At 34.8% G+C, this 21,095-nt stretch overlaps 1 long non-coding RNA gene across 1 annotated transcript in view; it reads left to right on the forward strand.

Annotated features, from left to right (window-relative positions):
* LOC116479128 (uncharacterized) overlaps positions 1-21,095 on the forward strand; it is a 100,892-nt gene that overhangs the window by 60,448 nt on the left and 19,349 nt on the right. Inside the window, exon 8 of the long non-coding RNA XR_004250942.2 lies at positions 6,203-6,408. This is a non-coding gene — a long non-coding RNA (uncharacterized LOC116479128). The remainder of the gene's footprint in view (positions 1-6,202; positions 6,409-21,095) is intronic.

Raw genomic sequence — 21,095 nt, forward strand, 5'->3', positions numbered from 1 at the left:
AGACCTGTGTTCACTTCATGGATAACATTTGCTCTGGAAAAGAAAAATTAACCAGCAGAGAGGGCCAGCAACTGTTCATACCCTAGAGCTGTGATTGGCCACCTAATGGTGTCTAAAATTACAATGCTGACAATGACACTGCTGCTGCTGTGGATAACACCCATTATCAGGTGTTTCCAAGTGTTAGCCATTTTGTCTAATATGTCAACTAACCTGCTTAACTATCATCTACCTCCTGAGTTTTATGCTCTTTTACAGACAAGACAATTGAGGCAACAGGTTGCCTAGGATCACCACCCCCTTGTAAATACAAGCATTCTGATGGCTAGCCTCAGGTATGCCCAAGGTAGAGTCTGTAACTGGGAGCTGAACGTTTTAAAAGTAAGACAGACTATTTGTTTCAAATAGGAAGAAACTATGATACTTGAAAGATTCCTATGAAGTTGTCAATTGAAATTTGTTTCGATAATATTTGTAATAAGCAATGTGTTCTCCAATTTGTATATTTGAAAAGATAAGGAAAGCCTTCTGTTTTAAGCTCATATCACATGTTCAGGCTATCAGATCACAATTTATTATGTATTGTGTACCATGTGGCATCTTAAGCCCCGTTAGAGGCCCTCAGCCCTGGACATTCTACTGGCATCTAAAGGATGCTTTGAGAGTGAGCTGCCTTTCTGAGGACAAATATTTGTACATTTGTAACATGGGGAAAGGACTCCTTACTTGAAATGGCTTTAGAATTGTACAGAACATAGAAATGTGGTTTGTCTCTTGTGGGCTAAATTAAATCCTTTTAAAGGACGGCGTCCTTTGAGAAAGGAGATGCAGGAATACCAACATTTTGATGTTTATTGGGTGACAAAAATCAACTCAGTCAACAAATGGTTTTGAAAATAGCACTGAAATGTGAATTGGAAGCAAAAGGTAGTGAGGTCACGTTATGGTGCAGACAAACAATGCTGTGTGTACTGCTGATCAACTAGGTGGACATCAGCTGGTGGATCACAGCCACTAGCATGGGAAAGGGAAGAATTTTTGTAAATGAACTAGAATAGACTGCATATTCAAGTAGGAATAATTACTTTTTTAAGGTTTAAAAGGAGAGCTACATATATAACATAAATTCATACAACCTCAAAGGATATACTGTGAAGAGTAGTTTCTTCTCCTCTTCTGTCTCCAGACCCAAGTTTCCCTACTGACACAACCACTGTGTGCAACTCCTTATATATTTTTCAGAAATATCCTCTAAATACCTCAAAAAGTTATGAAATATCTTCATAAATAAACAGTATATGCAAAATCCTTGTTAAACAAAAGGATAATATACCAGGGGCCCCTAACCCCCTGGCCACAAACCAGAGCGCACGTCTGTAGCCTGTCAGGAAACAGGCTGCACAGCAGGAAGTGTGTGGCCTGCAAATGAGAGAAGCTTCATCTGTATTTACAGCCACTCAAAATCACTTGCATTACAACCTGAGCTTCGCCTCCTGTCAGATCAGTGGTGGCATTAGATTTTCATAGCAGTGCCAACCCTGTTGTGAACTGTGCATGCGAGGGATCCGGGTTGTGCACTCCTTATGAGAATCTAATGCCTGATGATCTGTCACTGTCCCCATCACCCTCAGATGGGACCATCTAGTTTCGGGAAAACAAGCTCAGGGATCCCACTGATTCTACGTTATGGTGAATTGTATAATTATTTCATTATATATTATGATGTAATAATAATAGATATAAAGTGCACAATAAGTGTAATGCGCTTGAATCATCCTGAAACCATCCCCCACCCCACTTCCGGTCCATGGAAAAATTATCATCTGTGAAACTGGTCCCTGGTGCCAAAAATGTTGGAGACAGCTATAATATACAATACCTATTGTTCTGCGCCATTCTTCTTTTCCTTAAAATGTATCATAGAAATACTTCCATGTCGGTACTCCTACTTGTACTTTATTCATTTTAATGGCTCCATGACATTCTACAGTATGAATATAACATACTTTATTTAACCAGTTACCTTTGGTGACTTTTTAGATTAGTCTCAGTCTTTTGCTATCATAAACAGTGCTGCAGCTATGATCCTTGTCCATGTATTATCAAGCATATGTGACTATATAGATGTCCAGGTCTTCACATTCAAAGTCCTGATTTATTTTTACTAAAACTGGGTAAGCAATGGGGAAAAAATAACCAAGCAGCATAGGAGACAGGGTAATAATAATAATTGAAAATAGTATTTACTATGTGGTAATTTATAAGTATACATTTAATTCTTAAAAATCTAGAGGAAGATATTTATTACTATTATTATTGTTGTTATTACTGATTTAAGTGAGAAAGCTAGGATATGAATTCACCCACGAAGCTTGGCTTTCGATCCCTTGCTCTTGTTTGCTACACTGTACTGTTTCTTGGTGATTCTGTTGCTACTTTGGGAATGAGAGTGCATTTATTGGATACCTACCATGTGCTAAGCAGATGACATGTGTTAGGATGTTGTTGTTGTTCTTTAACAGATTCTTAATAAGGTTTACTAACTTGCCCAAAGTCCCAGAGCTAGTAAGCAAGGAGCTAGGAATGGCCTGGAAGCAGGATGTCTGACTCTTGTGACTCACAACAAAGAAGGGAGTTTCAGGTATTGATTCTACATCTAGCAGGCTGGAAGGCAGAAATAAAACTAATATACATATGAGGCTTAATTAAACGTATTGAAGTGATAAGAGGGATAGGAAGGGCTGTCACAAGGACCAATGGAAGACAGTTGGTGGGGCACAAAAATAAAAGCATCTGTAGCAGAGAGGAGCCATGTGGATCCAGAATGCACTCTTCTCTATGGAGAATGTTTCCAAATCTAGATTGTTTTGTTCTCACCAACTGCTTCAACCGTTAAAACATTCCACACCTGTACATTGCATGTATAGCTTCAACAACCCATTGTCATTAGAATGGCAACAATTAGAATGGAACATGTTGTGCTTACATGCCCTAGAGAAAGAACAGCCTTAGGTGACTGCTCTGAGTTGGACTTTGTGGCCACAGGGAGCAGAAATCAGCAAGTGCCTCGCATTAGAAAATAAAAGTAAGAGTGCTGAGAAAAGTAAAAGTGCTGAGATTCTTCAAAGCAATGCCAATTTCTCCAGGTCAATTTCTCCTATTTTAATCTCTGTTTCCAGCAGTTCTGCATCTCTGTAGGTATGCCATAAACAGCCATAAAGAACGCAAAATTGTACAATCTACAGGTCTAGTAAAATTATGTCATGTAGGTCTTATAGAAATTATAATTTTAACTGAAGTCCTTCATATCTATTGGTTATTATTATTGCTGTTACTATTTTATAAATCAATTTTACTATCTAGACCATGTTTCTGTGTTTGGTTTCTTAGGTTTTGAATACTGAGTTTTCCTATTTCAGAATACCTCATTTAATGCAGTGAAGTTCTGGTAATATTTCACAGAAAAAAAAAATAAAAGGTGTAACACAAATATGTCAGAATTATTTCTATGATGGTTATAATAAAAAATAGTAACTAAGATATATAATGAGTTTTCCTGTAGGTCAGAAAATATGCAGAGTTTTATATACATTAACTGGTTTAATATTAAGAACCTGTGAGGTAAGTATTACAATTATTATTTTTGTTCCCATTTTACAGATGGAGTCTTTGATTCTACATTTTGAGATTAACAATTAGAATGGCATTAAAGCAAACTTTTGTAGAAGAAGAAAATACTTTCTAATTCTACAAAACATATTTTCTATTTTAACCCTTCTCTATCCAGTCTTTCTTCAAATATACTCAGTAATCAATATATGTACAATTATGTATTCTGCTTTTTAAATTCAGTATAGTCATAAAAAGTTGGTTTTATCAGTCTTTCTTATTGCCATGTAATGACTGCCTATGATTAATTGCCAAAATTTATTTCTTGATTTCCTTCTTTGGAGACATTGTTTCCATTCTCTCTTATAGATACTATTGCAATGAAAAAACATTGTGTACATAGCATTATTTTATTCTCTGGGAATTTCCTAGGAAAATGTCCCCTCTTCCACTCAAAGAGTAAAGATCTTTCTGACTCATTCTAACTCCCTGAGTCAAAGTCATTTTCATAGGAACAAATAGTGAATATTATTAATGCTTATTTTAAAATCTTCAGAGAAATGTCTACTTTGAGCTCTTTAGGAATAAACTCTTTTCAGTATTTTAAAGATATATGTTTGAATACATATGTCATTAATATATGGGTAATCCATATAAAGCCTAAAGAGTGAATTTTTGCATCATTTAATTTTAAAAGTAAGTGAGTGGGCTGAGGAGGATGATATATGCAAGTTAAGTATTTATTCTTCATCAACATGTATTTCTTGAGAAACGGCTATGTGCCAGGCTGTACAGCAGTTGCCAAGGCTATGATAATGGATGGGATAGAAACAGCTTATTTCCAAATAGGCCATCACTGAAAGTCGCATCACAGATTCTTTGTCCTTGATGTTGTGCCACAACACACTCTTGTCCTGACATTTTTGATTTCTTTGTTCTTTTGCTTTTATGGAATCTGACTCATTTCTTACTATCAGCCCAAGACGCAAAGGATAAAGAGTATCTTACTCTCGGCAAGATATCTATATCTATATAGATACAGATATATAATTTCTAAGAATTTCTGAAATCATATTTTCTCCCTCCCATGCCAGTTCTGGTGGGACTTTAGAAACCTTTTTGTCTTCCCAGGATGAAAGTATCTTGCTCTGTAGTTTTAGGAATCCCTAAATCATCTCATCCTCATTTTTATATCTTAGGTTGCATCTAAATAGATTTATCAGTTTATCTTTGCAGCACTTTAAGCTAAACAGAGATTTTGGGCCCTCCATGGCAGGAGTGTTCTCATGTAAAAATAAAATGTAATTTAGGATATGTATCATGAATTATTAATATAGTGTACCACAACTGCAGTTTTCACAGACAGAGATAAAACATTTTGGGTTGTGTTCAGCAGCCAAATATACACAATTCTTAGGTAAAATCAACTTCAGAATCACATTTTAAGTTTTCCCTAAATTTCTCCATCCCAGAAAGACCTACTAATTTATTGATAAATATAACTTTATTACTTTATGGTATAGAATGCTCTTTCAAATTCTGCTTTGCAAACTTTTTATTTTGTTGATACTCAAACATTTTGGTGGTAATTCTTTAGTAAAAATTGCATCAAGGTAATGGCTTACCATGTAGATCAAGCCCTTTGCTGCTCCATTGGATGCTTTGCTCGGAAGAATATTGTTATATTATTTTGTAGGAATGCTTCTATGCATTACCTAATATATATTGAGATATCAGTAAATTCATTATGCATGTGTTGTGTATATTGATCGATCAATAGATACATACTAACATGATTTCAGTAAAATTTGTATTAAAATGTAATGGTATCTTCCCCCAGCTTAAATTTGTATGTTATTTTTAGCTGACATGCCTAAATTAGTTTTCTAATGTTATTATATAAAAATATGATTTGGACTTTTAGCAAAGATAGTTTCAGGAATTGGAATTTATAGAGTACTCGTCTTCATGAAAAAGGGACAGATGGAGATAATTTCATAATGTCAGAATGCTGATTCCACAGGTTGACTTGGGCTACCTCATTGTAAAGCTGGCTCTGCTGGGTAACAGTTGACTCATAGGCATCACCAACATAGCACAGAGGTAGAGAAGAAAATATTAATACAAGGACATCTGAAAAAGGAGCTGTGATCAATTTTCTAAAACTTTCCTTAAATTTCTAATATCCTGTAGCTTTAACACTGGGATTGAAGTCCTCCCTGTTGCAACTTAGCACATACCCTACTGTCTGAACTCAAAACCCTAGGAACTGCTGTCTGAGATCTGAACGTATTCTTGGTTCCGAATCAATCTTGTCACTCCTCGGAAAGCAATGCAAGATAATAAGTAGTATTCACCTGATTGCTTTCCTGCGCTGAGACAGCTGGTGACGCGTGTCTTCCTGATAACCAGGAGTTTCAGATCTAAGGCAGGGATAAAGGGAAACTGGAAGCTCTTGGAATCTAAATGTGACAGTCGATGGCTGAGGAGAGGGTCAGAAGGAATAGAATCTGTGACACGTATGAGAAAGGAACAAAATTTATCTGCTCTGGTTGCAATGATTAGATGTCTCTTTGTCTGGCTTTCCTTGCAGTGGGTGACTGATCATACCCGCCAGCTGGCTAATGTCGTAATTAACAAAGTTGCTACCTACATCTGCAAAGTTTAATCGAAAAATTTTCCAGTGCTATGATGGCATTGTCACAGAGATCACAAGGGACACGGAGTCGACTTTTGCTCAAGGTGGAACGACAGAGCTGTGTAGGCAAGATGAGAAATTGCGAACTTGTTCGGCCAAAGGTATGTTTCCTTCATAATTCCACATCGTAGGTTTTCTTATTAAGATTTTTGTTTGATGGTTCATGGGTTCTTTTTTTGTTTCTTAACCAAAATGATTCAGAAAAATATCCGTATGCTTTTCGGGCATTTATAGCATATTCTCTGAAAGCTTTTTTTTTTTTTTCTAGATCTGTAAATTCATAATATAACTAAACAGCTTTTGATGATGAAAATGGAATATAAAGCAATATTTTCTCTGTTGAGTCTAACTAATCTTTATCAGTTTTCAGAATAACTATTTGGTAACAAATATCAATGGGACATTTGTATTGTGTAGCGCTGGATTTATTTTGCTCAACAATGTAAAAGCCGTTGCTCTGCTATATTCTATTGTGTCAACCTAGTTCTAGGAAAGGAAAAAAAAAAGCAAAGTGTAGTTATAGAATATGTAGAGGTGCTATTTTCACTTCAAGACATGCTCAAAGGAAAGCTAAGGTCTTGACTTAAGTCGCACAACATAACTGGGGCTTTTTAAAACAACATTTATAAAGACGACTATCTCTTGAAATTCTGTGCTATTCTCCAGGGCCAGTCTGGTCTTAGACTATTTACGTGTATTTTCTTTTTACTGTGACTTGCTTTGCTTGATTGAATATTTAAGATTTGAGGAGTTTCCCAAACGATAGCCTTCCTGTATTGCTAATTAATGAGTGTGAATATTGATGAGGAAGGGCATGTGCCTGTGTGTATGTGGCTGTGCACTTAATCTAAGTACAAAGAGGGAGGAAGAGGTCTCGAAAAATATGCAGAAGGCAAGTTTGGGTTATTTATGCTGTGTCACACCACCGTTACAATATCAAGGCAATCAATTTGCAATATAATCGGGGACATATATTAAGGTTCTTTCCCTCCATGGTTATCTGGGCCACTATATCACGGCAAAATGCAATAATTTGTCTTTTGCTCATTACTATTGTCTTTTGTGTTAATAGCAGTTTTTAAATGTCATGAAATTACATTTTGGAAACAAATTTTGCACAGCATGTCTATTTTAATAAGCTCATTTAAACTTTCTCATGGTTTTATTCCTAATCATGGGTGACTAGACATTATCAATATATTCATTTTAAAATTTGATAATCACATTTCATATTCTTAAATAAAAAATGAATCATTTTATGGCATTATGAATTTTAAAGCCTTTCAGTGCCCAGATAATTTTAAACACTGTTTATCAAAATTTTGGTGGAAATTTGACTTAACAGATTTCTAGTCTTCACTAAAATTTAATTTCATCAGTAAGAAAAACTGAAAGTGGATATTTAAATCATTATTTTATTATATTCCGGACACCATGTTTACAGGAGAATGTTACTCTTTTAATAACTATCTTTTTGTTTCTCTTTTGTTTCCTTAACTTTGATTCCCCACCCCTAGCCCAATGTCTGGCACATAATAGGCATTCAGTAGGTGTTTATCAAATGAATGAATCAATGAATCTAAGTATTTCGTCTGTTATTCAAAGGTGGTTAACATTTGCTTCCTCCAAATCAGTAAGTTTTGTATGCAGTAAATATTGTGAATAGAAATAAGCAGATGACTGGCACAATCACAGACAATAGGGAGGATTAAGTTCCTAAAGTCATATATTGTTATTTTAACCTAAACCACCATAATATTTTGTGTAATTGAGATTTGGTATTGTCAGAACTCTGTTGGAGTATTGAAGGTCTATGAGGATTAGAAAGTGGCCAGAAAGTGGTTCACAGCTGATGTCCCGTTTTTTTTTTTTAAACAGGATTATCTCCTGAGAGGTGTAGAAATGAACTCTTGTCAGAGTTTCAAAGGAATTAATGTTTTTTGGTAAAATGTGCTAATGTAAAGAGTTAGAAGATTAGTGATACATAATGAAAGCAATGCATTCTTTTGCATGGAGATGGGAATATAATAAATGTCCTGCAGGTGATTGGGGCTGTAGCAATTTTATTGAAGATTAAAGTTTGATTGACCTTTGTTAGGGTGATTAACCCTTCTGAAATTAAAAGCCAGAGCTGAATTATTCTGCTCAATTTAAATGCAAACATCGAGCAGGTCGTATGTCATTCAAATAATAATAAGAACATCTTCCTATTTTAATTTTCATTTTTGCACTTCTGAGTGGTATGCTGCTTTAGAAGGACCATAGCTCTCGCAAAAGCATTCTGGTGGCAGAGAATATAGGATAACGTTACAGATAATTGGGAGCATATAGGAAGAGTCCCAAACACTACTGCCTGCATTCGAAACATCAAAACCACCATCCCAACAAAAGCAGGGAGCACGATGCCGATCTCTGCACACTGAAATGCATGCTCCCGATAGAAAAACAACCTAGGGATGTCCTGAAGGGGTTAGGAATAAATAACAATAACATCTCTATTCTAGTTCAATGCCAACCACCGAAATTGCTTATCATATCCATGTGAAATCTACATGATGTCTCCTGGAAATGCGTGCTTTTTGGTACAGTTGCTTATGAAGCAGTTCCTAAAAGTTGATTATTTCTGATGTCTGGAATTTCATTCTCCATGACCTCTGATAGTTTCTGAATATATTCAGTATTTTCATTAAGTTCAAAAATGCTGTACGAGAAGCTAACTAGTTATTTGCAATGCCATTTAATAGTTTAGTTTTATTTTTCTTTGTTAAATTTTCTAAGCCTTGGTGAAAAGTTGTGTATTCATATTTCTTCAAAAAACTGTTTCCATTTTTCATATCATGTTAATTGTGTTTAGTTCTAAGTCAGTGAATATTTTTAGTCTTAGGTCCCACCACATAGTGAATGCGTCTTCCTTTTATGTATCTGTGAACTATTAAAATGATAATAAAGGTTCTCTTCCTTCCGTATGTAATTTATTTCTCTCTTTTCATCAAAGAATTCACTCTGAATCTGTCAAGGTAGAAAAGTCCACGGCATTATAGTGTAAAAATTAAGAAGTCTGAGGTGCTATAGTTTATTTTTGTACAAGCTTTTCATGTATTCTTTTAACACCCTTCTGAAAGATAGGCTTCTACTCCAAGCCTGTGAAGAAAGTCAAAGATGAAAAACTTGTGATAGAGTGACTGAGATTATTCAGCTGGCAAAGTCACTCTGGCATCCTCCAGAGAGTTGGATAATACCTAGAAGCATAGATTAATAATATGTTTAACTAAGATCTATTTGCTGTAAGGATAATTTCCTAATTCTTAATTGTGGGACAAGTGTTCAACCATAAATTGTAATCAAATACGTTGTTCTGTACCTTGTCTGAAAAAGTGTAGATTATCAGCTTTAGCTTCAGTACATTGAATTGTCAAACTTTAAAAAATTCAGTTGTTTCATGATACTTGTTTTCTTATCAAAGATAATTTTAACTAAAAGATAAACATGACCACTAAATTATATCTCTAAAATAAGCAATATTAATCCTTCAGACATAATTTAATTATCTTCTCTAATTTAGATTAATCTTATTTTACCTCTTAACAGAACTAAATGAAAATAATCTTCAGTATTAAATTTTGTTATAAATACAATATTCTCTAAAGTACAAAAAGCTAATGTGCTGAACTACTGATAACATCCTTCTTTACATTGTCATTAATTATTAGCAGTCTTTTTATTAAAGAAAATCATGGGTTTGGAAGGTGAAATTCATATTGTCTCAGTGTAGAAAAAACTGTTGGTGAAAGAGCAAAGGAAAATAAGATTATACTTTGCTAAATCCCAGATCCAATAATTTATTTTGCTTCAGTGTGCTTCGAAGACATTTTGTTTATGTTGCCTTTGTTTTCTATCAATTGGTTTCCATCTAATCCACCCAGTCCCAGCCCTGACATTTTCTCTTATAGTTGTGAAATAACATTCTTTGCTATGAATAAGCCAAGATTAATCCATTTGATATTTTATAGACTGCATATTTTAGCTGGGTGTTTCTGTTTAAAAAGCAGACTGTTTTAAAAAGTGACTAATGGTGTTGTTTTATTTGTTGTGCATTGTTTATGAGTCAGCAATTTAGTTTAATTTTACAGAAATTTAGAGTAGATGTACTATAAGCGATTTTATTCTTCTGGACTAAGGAGAGATAGCAAGTGGCAGACTCAAGGATTTTCTAGGTTTTTAAAAAAAATTATTCATAGTAAAAAAGTAGTCACATACGAATTTTTCAAGATTATCCTCTTTAACAGACAATAATTCTAAAACAAAATTATTTGGTTAATAATGGTCAGTGGAATTACTTCTTGTAATTTGTTTAACAAAATCATAAAAAATGCTTTAGAAACAGTAAGTGTCCCAATTTTAACTTATCAACTTAATTAGGAAGATTAGTTTTCTAGGACTAGTTTTCAAGTAAGTTGGAAGGTGACCTAATAGAGCGCAGTGGTCTGTGGCCTATTTGATACAATCTACGCTATTTGTATTAAAATTATCATACTATCTCTATGTATTACTTTGGAATCAGAGAACTTCGTAAATAGATACTTTTAACTCAAATGCCTTCAGCATTAGCATTTCTGGAGCCATCATTGACTAACCTTTATTCAGTTTCAACAAGCCTTTATTAAGCATCTACTATGTTTCAGGTAATCCTCCCAATCCAGTGAGGTGAGCCTATGAGCCATGTTGTATAAACAAGAAACTCACACTCAGATTGGCGAAGGTTTTACCTGAAGTCAGATAGCTAGTCAGTGGCATAGCCTGGTTTGGAAGCTGGTGAAGCATTTCCTTCACCAAAGCTGTCTGTGGGATAATCATAGCATTCCACTTTGCTAAAACTTGGAGACTATGAGAACAGGATTCTTGCAAGATGAATTTAAACTGTTTCTGCAGAAAAAGGAATTTACTAAAACTCAGAACTATGATGAGATAATTAATTCTGTACCAATTCACTCTAGAGGAAGTATGAGAAGAGGGGGTTTAGTGTGCTTTGAGTAATACGCTGGGTCACCCATGCAATGAACATTACTCAGTGAGCTTATTTCATAGAGACAAGACATTTTCCTCCCCAAATATTAATAGTTTAGTTCATTGAAAACCAATCATTAGGTTCTTTAAAAAATTGTCTTTAAAATGCTTGTGCTTACCTATCTTTCTTTTAAAATTCATAAATAATTATGTTTAACAGAATCTGAAAGTCAGAGGCATCTGTCCTACCTCATATGGTTTCTTTGGTGTGAGCAGTTTGACAACCTGTTGATAAATGTGTCTATATTTTATAATTCCTGCCCTTGAAACTGAGTATAAGTCTATTAGATGTCTATGCTGTCAGGAATTGCCCAATTGTTTATGACAAATGCGTTTAAAGGAATATGTGGAAAAAATATTTTTGATAAATATCAAAAAATAAATATAGAAGTACAGTATTGCTGCAATGTGAGGAAAAAAACATGCAAAATAATTGAAAAAAACTTTTTTCTCCTTTTCTTACTTAAGAGAATGAAAGAATTAACTTGAGTTATGCAAAAAGTAAACTTCTGCAAAATTAGACCAGATGGTTCCAAAAATTTGCGACTGACAGATTCATTTTCACTTGGTGATTTCATCAACCTTCTCATTGTTGACTCTTTTGGTTTGTAAACTCTCTGAAGTTGACACGGAGAAGTGTGGTCAGTCTAAATCCATCTCTGTATTTATCCGCAGGGCCTAGAAGAGACGATGATATGTGGTAGAGAGTGAGGAAGTGTTTGTCAACTTGGATTGAAAGTGACTATTACCATTAAGATAAAAGTAGGGACACTGAGCCCAGTACTTACTTCATTATAAAGGCCTGCTGTTTATACTAAGAGATAAAACTAAGCTTCAAAGTCTGAAGGAGGAAAAAGAAGTAGAAATTTGTGAGTGTGTGTATTATACACAAACAATCTCCATCCTACATTATTCTTATATCTGCTTCAGATGCTTTTTAAAATGATCCAGGTTTCTTTACTTTAGCTTTAACTTATGCCCATAAATCTCCCCTTAGCCAGAACTTGTTAGTCACTAGTTGGCCACTTATTACTTCACAACAATGAAACTAGTTTTTCTGAACTGATTAAAATATTTAATCAAAATGATCAGTTTGGTTTATGTTTGGAGAGAGGAAAAACAACTTACAGTCTTCATTTTGAAAATGAATGAAAAAGCAACTAAAGGGCATTGTGTAGAATCAGAGAAGATGAAGAATATTTGCAGGAAAATAAATTGCTATTGTGATTCTAATTACAAATGAAAGTGTGTTGTAGCGGAGAAAATTAAGGTGTGTAATAAAATGAGACATACTGAGAGAATCTTCCCCAAGAGATGCTAGACAAGATGGAAGATCAAGTTTGACCAACATTCTTTCTAATTATATAAATACTTGAGAATTCATTAACCATTTGAGTCCTGCTTGATGATTAAATCCTTAGGCAGATGTGAATCAACTTTACTATGTGGAAACATTGAGGAAAACATTTATAAAAAATATGATCCAATTTCTGAAAATACAGGCCAATTAAAGACTGAGATTTAATTTAGGAATTTTACTCTGTCTGCATGATGTATATATTAATGATGATTTCTCTTGTCTCATTCTTTATCTTCATGAGCAAAAGGAGATTTTTACTCATTGACATATTATTGAAGAATCTCTCTTTTTTGCAAAATTACACATTTTTTTGCATAAATGTGCCTAATTACCTGAATTCAGTTTTGATTAGCAGTGTTAATTGATGCAGCTGTGGATGGTATCTGTTTACCCAAATTACCATGTGCAAACAGCAATATGTCTGGAAGTGAATATGCTAAACTGAAAATACTAATTAGGTAAGACAGATTGTTATTCAAGTCACATCATGGAGCTTTCTAATGAAAGCCTGGATGTGTCAGGGTTTCATGATATTCAGACAGAAATGTCTATATCACATATGATTTCTAAATTTAATTCATAAGAACAGATGGGATGTCAGCCAGGGTTCTTCTGCCTTATTCTGGTATTAATGTGAATATTTTACTCAACTGGAGATATATTCACGTGTTTGTTTGTGGGGAACTCATCATGTGCTTTGACAATATGCCAGCCCTGTGCATCCGGACACATCTATTTCTTGATCAATATATTTGAAGATTATATCCACCTACCATCCCAAAGATGAAGATGAATAAGCCATCTTGCAAGCTTAATCACATCAGCTGGTTAATTTAATCAAATCAAGTAATAGAAAGGTTAGTTAAACAGGCAGCTTAACTGAGTAATATTTTATGAATGTTTTCCTTTTGCACCCCCCCAAAAATAATAATAAAGGTTTGATCCTAGGATTGTTAAGAATCAGTGAGCAATTCACAGGACTGAAAGGTGAATTCTCATTGCCTTCAGGTTGTTTTGAATCTTTAATCATTTAAAAATGGATAGCAAAACAGTGCTTATTTTCTAGTGCCCGGTTTTAAAGTGTTAACAGCCTTTTTTTGTCTTTGGTTTCCGTAACCTTTGTCCTAATGCATGACCTGCTTTGCTTAAGGTTTTTCTTGAAAGAAAGCATTAATCTTTACTTTCTGCTGTGGCACTCAGAACTCATTAATGGCAGTGTAAGTCAGAGGTGTCTGAAGCTTAGAGTACAAATCCTGCACATCAGATAGTGAAGAAATAATGGACCCATCTTTCCTTTCCCAAGAGGCTAAATAACTGTGCTTAATGCATAATAAGTCTCCTCTTCCCAAAGGCTGTGAAAATAAGGCCTCTTTACTCAACCTTAAGAGTTTAAGATCCCTATTAGATATTTTAAGATGCCACGAGCTAAATGGGGGTGATTTTCATGATGCAAATTTGAACATAATTATAGTTTGGCACATTTAATTTAGGTTTAAGTGAGAATCATAATTACCAAAAATTGAATTATTTCAATTATGCTAATTTCTATCCCCAAAGTTTTGTGTAGTTTGGGTTCTCTGAAACAGGTTTAGATCCTGCAGAACTACAACGGAGTCTCATACTAAAAATAAAAAATTTGTGAAAACGGCACACACGTGATTCACAGCTAGTTATATCTTAGGTACAGAAATGCTGACATACTGTTAAATGGCCCAGGAAAACCGTAGGGGCTGGAAATGGCTTAAATCAAAAATAGAAAAAAGGGCAGTATGAGTTAACTGTGTGGGCCATTTGATTACCATGTTGTACATCAATACTAATTTTAACAGATTATTGCTATTTGCTGTCTAATCAATGAAGCTAATTTCAGTATTTTAAAAATAAAATTTGTGTGCATTATGGTTATGATTATCTAATAGTACACTTTCGGAAAAAAGAATACTGTAGTCACCTTCAGAATTATCTTGCCTTTGATTATCATTTAAAAGCATTAGGCCTTTCAAAGGTGTTTAATGTAAAATTCCTTAATTCTTGGAGATGAAGAGTTGGAAAGTTTCATTTCCCTGTGGCTGAAGGTAGCTTGGTAAATGCTCCATGCACAGTGCAAGAGAGTTCTTTGTTACAGAACCAAAGCGTATGTGGATGTAACTGTGTGTGCACATACATTCATAAAATCGCCTAACCATTGAATTCAGACACTAGATTCGGCCAACCAGTTTGATTTGTCAGGTATGTTTATTTCTGAGTTCACTAAGGCAACTGCTAAATAAACCTAAGTCTGCTTTTACAGCACAGACAAAGGAAGAAAATTTCTTCCTAAAAGTACAGCAATCTATTCTAAACAAAACAATGCCTGGGCACTTTTTGCTCTCATGAGATTATCTAAATATTTTAGTAAAGTTTTGTTTTGTTTTAATCTTCATGTGGAGATGCGAACGTGTTTTGTGTAAGACTCTTGACACACATGAGCATTTCTACATTTTAACTTTAAAATGGGAAAACAGGTCAGTGATGTCAAATCGGAAACAGGGTTATGAAATTTTATCAGACATTTCAATGAATTGTCTTTAGGCAAATCACCCAACCTCAGTGTGCAAATTAGTTAATTTTAAGAATAAATAAAGCTATCTTTCTGACTTACTGAGGATTTATCATTTGCGCCCAAGTTTCAACGGATCTGTAAGTGGAAGTGTGTGAATCTTGTCTTTGAACTCTAATTGGCACGTGAGGGAGGCAGGTCTGACTGAGTTAAAGGCTGAAGGACTTAATCCTTTGAAGAAATTTTGATTTAGTTTTATTACTTCTAAGTATTGCTAATGTATTCTAAAATTAATTTGCCTCTGACTGCTTAGTGTTTCCTGATTTCCTTTCCAAAGGAGAGATTGTAGGCGCATTGAGGGAAATCTATTTCTTTGTTAACCTTCTGCCTAACCACAGTCACAGCTTTACCACTGAGTAGTGTTGTCGTGGTGTGCACACAGTAGGGACACTTGAAGTGCTAAGAGAGTGAACAGTGGTTACCATGAATAAAAACTATGACCATTAACTCCATTTTAATTGTCAATCACCTATATTTCATGATCAGCGTGTTACCTGGCCCAGGGGCCATAAACCCCCTGAAGACATTTTAAAAAATTTAAAGCTCCTGTTTTTGAAAAAGATGTATATTTTTGGCTGGCTAATTGTCTGACCGAAGGAATTCTATAACATTTCACAAAGAATGGAGTTCGTTTGAACTTGTTCCCTGAGAAGTATAGCACATGGATTAATACGTACTTGGATTGATGCAAATTTCAGACAAATGGGACTTGAATTGCTAAGCAAAGCTTGTAGACGGGCAGACCTAAATTCAAATTTTGCCTCTGTCATTTGCTAGCAATGTGACTGGGAGGCATTTCCCTAGATCTTTTGGGCCCTAGTTTACCCATTTGGAAAGAAGAGAAAATAATACCTATTTTATAGTGGTGTTGTGAATGAACTATATAATGTATATAAATGCCTTAACACAATGCTTAACATCAAGTTGACACTCAGTAAATAATAACTATAATTACTGCATAAAGTACAGTAGCTCTGTGTTAGAAACCAACAGAGGCAATTAGAGAAGGTTTTAAAATCTGGCATTCATTAATTTACTTAAACTTTTATGCAGTAAAATTTCCAATCAGTGTGAGTGTATCCATAGATTAGATAGATAAATAGATAGAGAGATAGATAGATAGATAGATATAGATATAGATAGATAGATACAGAAGTCCTTTTTGTCCCAGGTGTATATGTATGTGTTTTGTACACATCCATGTATCATTTATGTAAGGACAAAATTAAATACCTGGCTTACTGAAAGTATATAGTACATACACTTCTGGCTTTCTTATTTTCTAATAATTTCTAACAGCTATACAACACTGCATAGCTCAAAAATAACTCTATATACATTATCATATTTGATTTTCACAGCAGCAAGACAGGACAAGTGATATTGCATTCATTTTCTATAAAGTACACAGAGATGTTAAGTGATTTACCTGGTATTACTTCATTGAAAACAGGAAAGATGAAGGTAGGAGAATATACTTGGAATCTTTTTCCAGACTGTTTGGAAAAACAAGCTAATAATACCGTTTTTCCACGGAATATTGGCAAACAAAAATGTCTTAAGTGAATAATACTACATTTAAGTATAGGGCACAGAAATGAGTATATTAAGAAATCCAGGTTTCAAAAGGTGGATAGAATTAGTTTCTCCTCAGTAAATGTTTATTAAGATACTCTGACTCACTGCCTTCCTTACAACAGTTAAACATTCTCATTTCCACTCTTGTTAATAGGGCTTGTATGAAAATGGAGTGGGCGAGTTAGAAAAGCTGGAACCAGGAACTTAAGTCTCCCTCAGGCTCAGACAAAAGCTCAGAGATCTAAACATGGTAAAATGTCTAGAGATTTCTTAAGAAATTAGCACATGGAGGCAGATTAAAAAAAAAAAAGAAGAAGAAGATTCTTCCTTTCCTTTTTATAAGGAGTTTTATATAGGAAACAGAAAATGACCCAAGGAAGCCATTGGATTAAAATATTTTACTGATTTAACAATTATCTTACAAATACCTTCTGTATGTGAGCTATTGAAAAGGCACTACAGGAACCTAAAACGTGCAAGGCACAATGTCTTCAAGGATCCTAAATAACTATCTTTATTATTATAATAATTACTATATGCTTATTGCAACAATGACATCATTAACAGATAAATTATTTGTCTTTTAAATTCTATGGATATTAAGAAACACATTCATTCATTTATTCCTTCAACAAGTATTTATTCCGTCTTGCACTGGGTAGTGGAATATGAATGTGGGCTTGAAAGTCAGGTAGCCTGAGTTTAAATCCTTGGTTCTCCACTAATTAGAGGTGGGGACAGTTATATGAATGTTAGCTTCCATGTCTATAAGTTGATCATAAGATTGATATGAGAATTATTATTTGCAAGGTACTGCCCCTTGTGCATGACATACACAAGAACTACTACTACTATTATGTTTCTCCACTCGAGGGATATACAAGTAGTTGGGGAGTGAAATAAACACACCTGAAGCAGGTAGATAATTTTAGTATGACATAGAAATAATTGCAATTTCACTTGGCCTGGACTCTACAGGTGCTGATGAATTTAGAAACAGGAAAAGATTTCTAGAAAAAGAGAAAATAATACCAAAAATGTTTTCTGTACAGTGTGGTATCTAGAGCTAGCCATGTCTTTGTTGAATATATGCAGCCTGATGAACACCTCCCTGAGGACCACTGTTAATTTAGAAACCTACAACATCTGTGCAATTTAAATAGGACCAGAGCTCAAACCCCAAAACACATAGAATATGATTTCCTATTCAGTGTGGTTGAATAGGACCACATCCATCCCTGGGGCTTTGATTCATGAACTCCATGGCCCTAATTGACATGGGGTTGTTGCCTTTTCAGATAGCACGCATGGCAGAGTTTCAGTATATTTGGACTTGTTCAGGGTTCTTACATCCAGAAAGTCCAAATTAGATTTTTGTCATTAGCTTGTCAAGCTTCTCTTAAGTCCACTTAATGAGGTCTGCAGTGGAATGTCTTTTATGTTCTGTGGCCTTTATGCTTAGTCTCAGCTACTCTCAACTGTGGCTGAGAAGTTAATGAAGTTACCACAGTGTTCACTTGAGGTCTGCTGCTTTTGAAAACACACCTCGTATGTGTTTGGGTATTTAAATTCTGTTTTCTAGCTTTTAGGGTTTATATCCTCGTGGTGCATTCGAGTGCTATGGAAATAAGACCAGATGGATGTGACAACCAGCCATTCGGGAAATTACATACACATTACATTTTAAAAAACCAGTGTACATATGTCTATCTGGATGTGCTCATATGCTGGATTATTTTTGTTGCATCCAAATGGTTGGGATTTCAGTGAAGCAGTTACTTAGAATGTCAGCGTGAGCATTCCTTCCAGGAGGAAAGCAAGGCCCGCACCAAGCCTTTTTGTCAAAAACAGTCAAATGTGGGGACAGAGTAAAGGCCATTCTGCATTTCTCTACCTCCTTTTAGTTTTTTCCATAGTTCTCACCACTACAAGACTTTATACTATAAAGTTGTTGGTTGTCTATTATCCTTCTAGAAAGTAAATGCTATAGGGACTGGCAATTTTTCTGCCCTGTTTAATACTTTAGTGTTTGGCACATAATGAGTGCTCTATATATGATAATGAATAAATTCACAATCACTGAGATAATGAAATCATATTTAATTCCCTTCCCTTTGTGCTGAAGCTGGCATAATATGGAGCTCTTCTTTTGTCTCTTAAATGATGTGCATATGACTATGAATAATGCTCCTGCTGCTGCCTAACATTTATATAATGTTTACTATATGCCAGACACTGTTCTCAGTACTTTACATCTAATACTGATAACCCTTTGAGGTGGGGGCTGCTATTCTCCCTTTTTTATGAATGGAAAATGGAAGCACAAATCCTACCTGATAGAGCCAGGATTCAAACTCACCAGTATGATCTTCTACACCTCATGTTGTTGAAATGTGGCTTCTGGGGTTTGAAAATAAGTCATGTCAGGAATGTATCCATCATTTTGGTAAGCAAAGAAAGCCATCCTATAACCATGATCTCTTAGTTTTGTGCTATTCTTAAATATGCAATTCAGTTTAGCCCAGTGGTGCAAAGATAATTAATCCCATTTTACTCTAAGAAGTAGGAATCTGTAGAGGCATTCACTTTTCCTATTTTGTATTATATCTCTTCAGTGATTTGCCTACTTCCTTGCCCTTCCATCAAAAAGAAAGAAGAAGAGGAGACTAGAAGACTAATGCTGTAAATAAACACTCCAGGTTTTGATGCTAGTTAAAATATTGCATTAACAAGCCCAAAGCATATTGTCAAACTAAATGGAAAAATTGGTATTGGGGATTTTATCTTGGCTTACTCATGGTTACTCAAGTTCATTCTTACTAAAACATGTTGTGATAGAATAATCAGATTTAGATTTGAAGTTAAGACATGTTATATAACTTTTAGTAACAATTGTGCCTGCCCAATTGGGTTTGGTTAGCCTGATAGCAAAAATTAGTTTGTAAACCTCAGCAGAGAACCCACATGATAGTGTAGGTTTTGTCTTAGGTTAGTGCCAGAATTGTAAATTCCTTAAAAACTGGTGAAAATCAACTCTAGACACATAGGTAATCAGAGAGTGGACAATATGTACAATGTAATGGCTAAGTCTTCAGAAGAATGGCACAATTTTCAGGGGTATATTTCTGTACTGGGGGAATCAAGTTCCATAGCCAGAGGTGGTACCATGTCTTCGCTAGAATTGTAAATTATTTTCATTACCTATCAATTTCCTGGAAACCTTTCCTATTGTCCTTCCACACAGCAGTATTATTTTATCAACTAATTTCCCTGCAATCTACTCCAATCAGTCCAGATGGTCAAATCAATTTTCTTGTATCTCTTTTTCTCCTGAATTAATCAGTCCAATGAAATCCCATTAAAAAGTCACATAGCTTTTTTGGGGTTTATATAATCCTTTGATTCCTTCTATATAATATGTATTTGTTACCTAATATGATAGAATATCAATTTCTGCCCCCACTAACAGAATAAGATGATTCATGCAAAATGCTTAGCAGTACTAGGTACAGGGTAAAAAATTCCAATAAATGACATCTATTAATAGGCATCTATTATTTGTAAACATATTCAATACATTGGAAGAGAACTGAAGAGAATCATTTTTCACAAGACCTTTTGGATGTGCCCATGGTTTTTCCCATTCCGGGTCAGATCAACAAAATCACATTTACATTAAATTACACTCTTGCACTTCAAGCTCTCTCTAGTCTATTTCCTCATATTTTTCCTTTCATATACTGTACTATGAAGGCAACTGGTACTCAACTAGCAACCATCATCATCACCATCATCATCACCATGATAACTATATCTCCCCAAAACAGTACCAACATTTATGGAGTAGTTTATAATGCACCTTTACATATGTTTTCTTCTTTCCATAGCCCACAGTGGTTGACATTGCAAATATAGAGGGAACATCATGGAGCTAGTGAGGGACAGATCTAAGATTCAGAGTCTGACTCTTAGATGTCCTTCACAATGATAAATAAGAGATTTGTGGGATTATTAGTGCTGTGGATAATTTTGAAAAAACCGTGCAGACATGTCCCACCCTCAATGAACAATTTTTTTAAAACTGATCGGTCATTGAGCTTGACCTTAAGGAATGTGAATATTCTCTCCTGTATCTCTTCTTCTATCACCTTCAGTTAGCATCTTTGGAAAGGGCTCTCAGTTTTTGG

The sequence above is a fragment of the Hylobates moloch genome, unplaced genomic scaffold (assembly GCF_009828535.3).
Source record: "Hylobates moloch isolate HMO894 unplaced genomic scaffold, HMol_V3 SCAFFOLD_12, whole genome shotgun sequence".
Lineage (NCBI taxonomy): Eukaryota > Metazoa > Chordata > Mammalia > Primates > Hylobatidae > Hylobates > Hylobates moloch.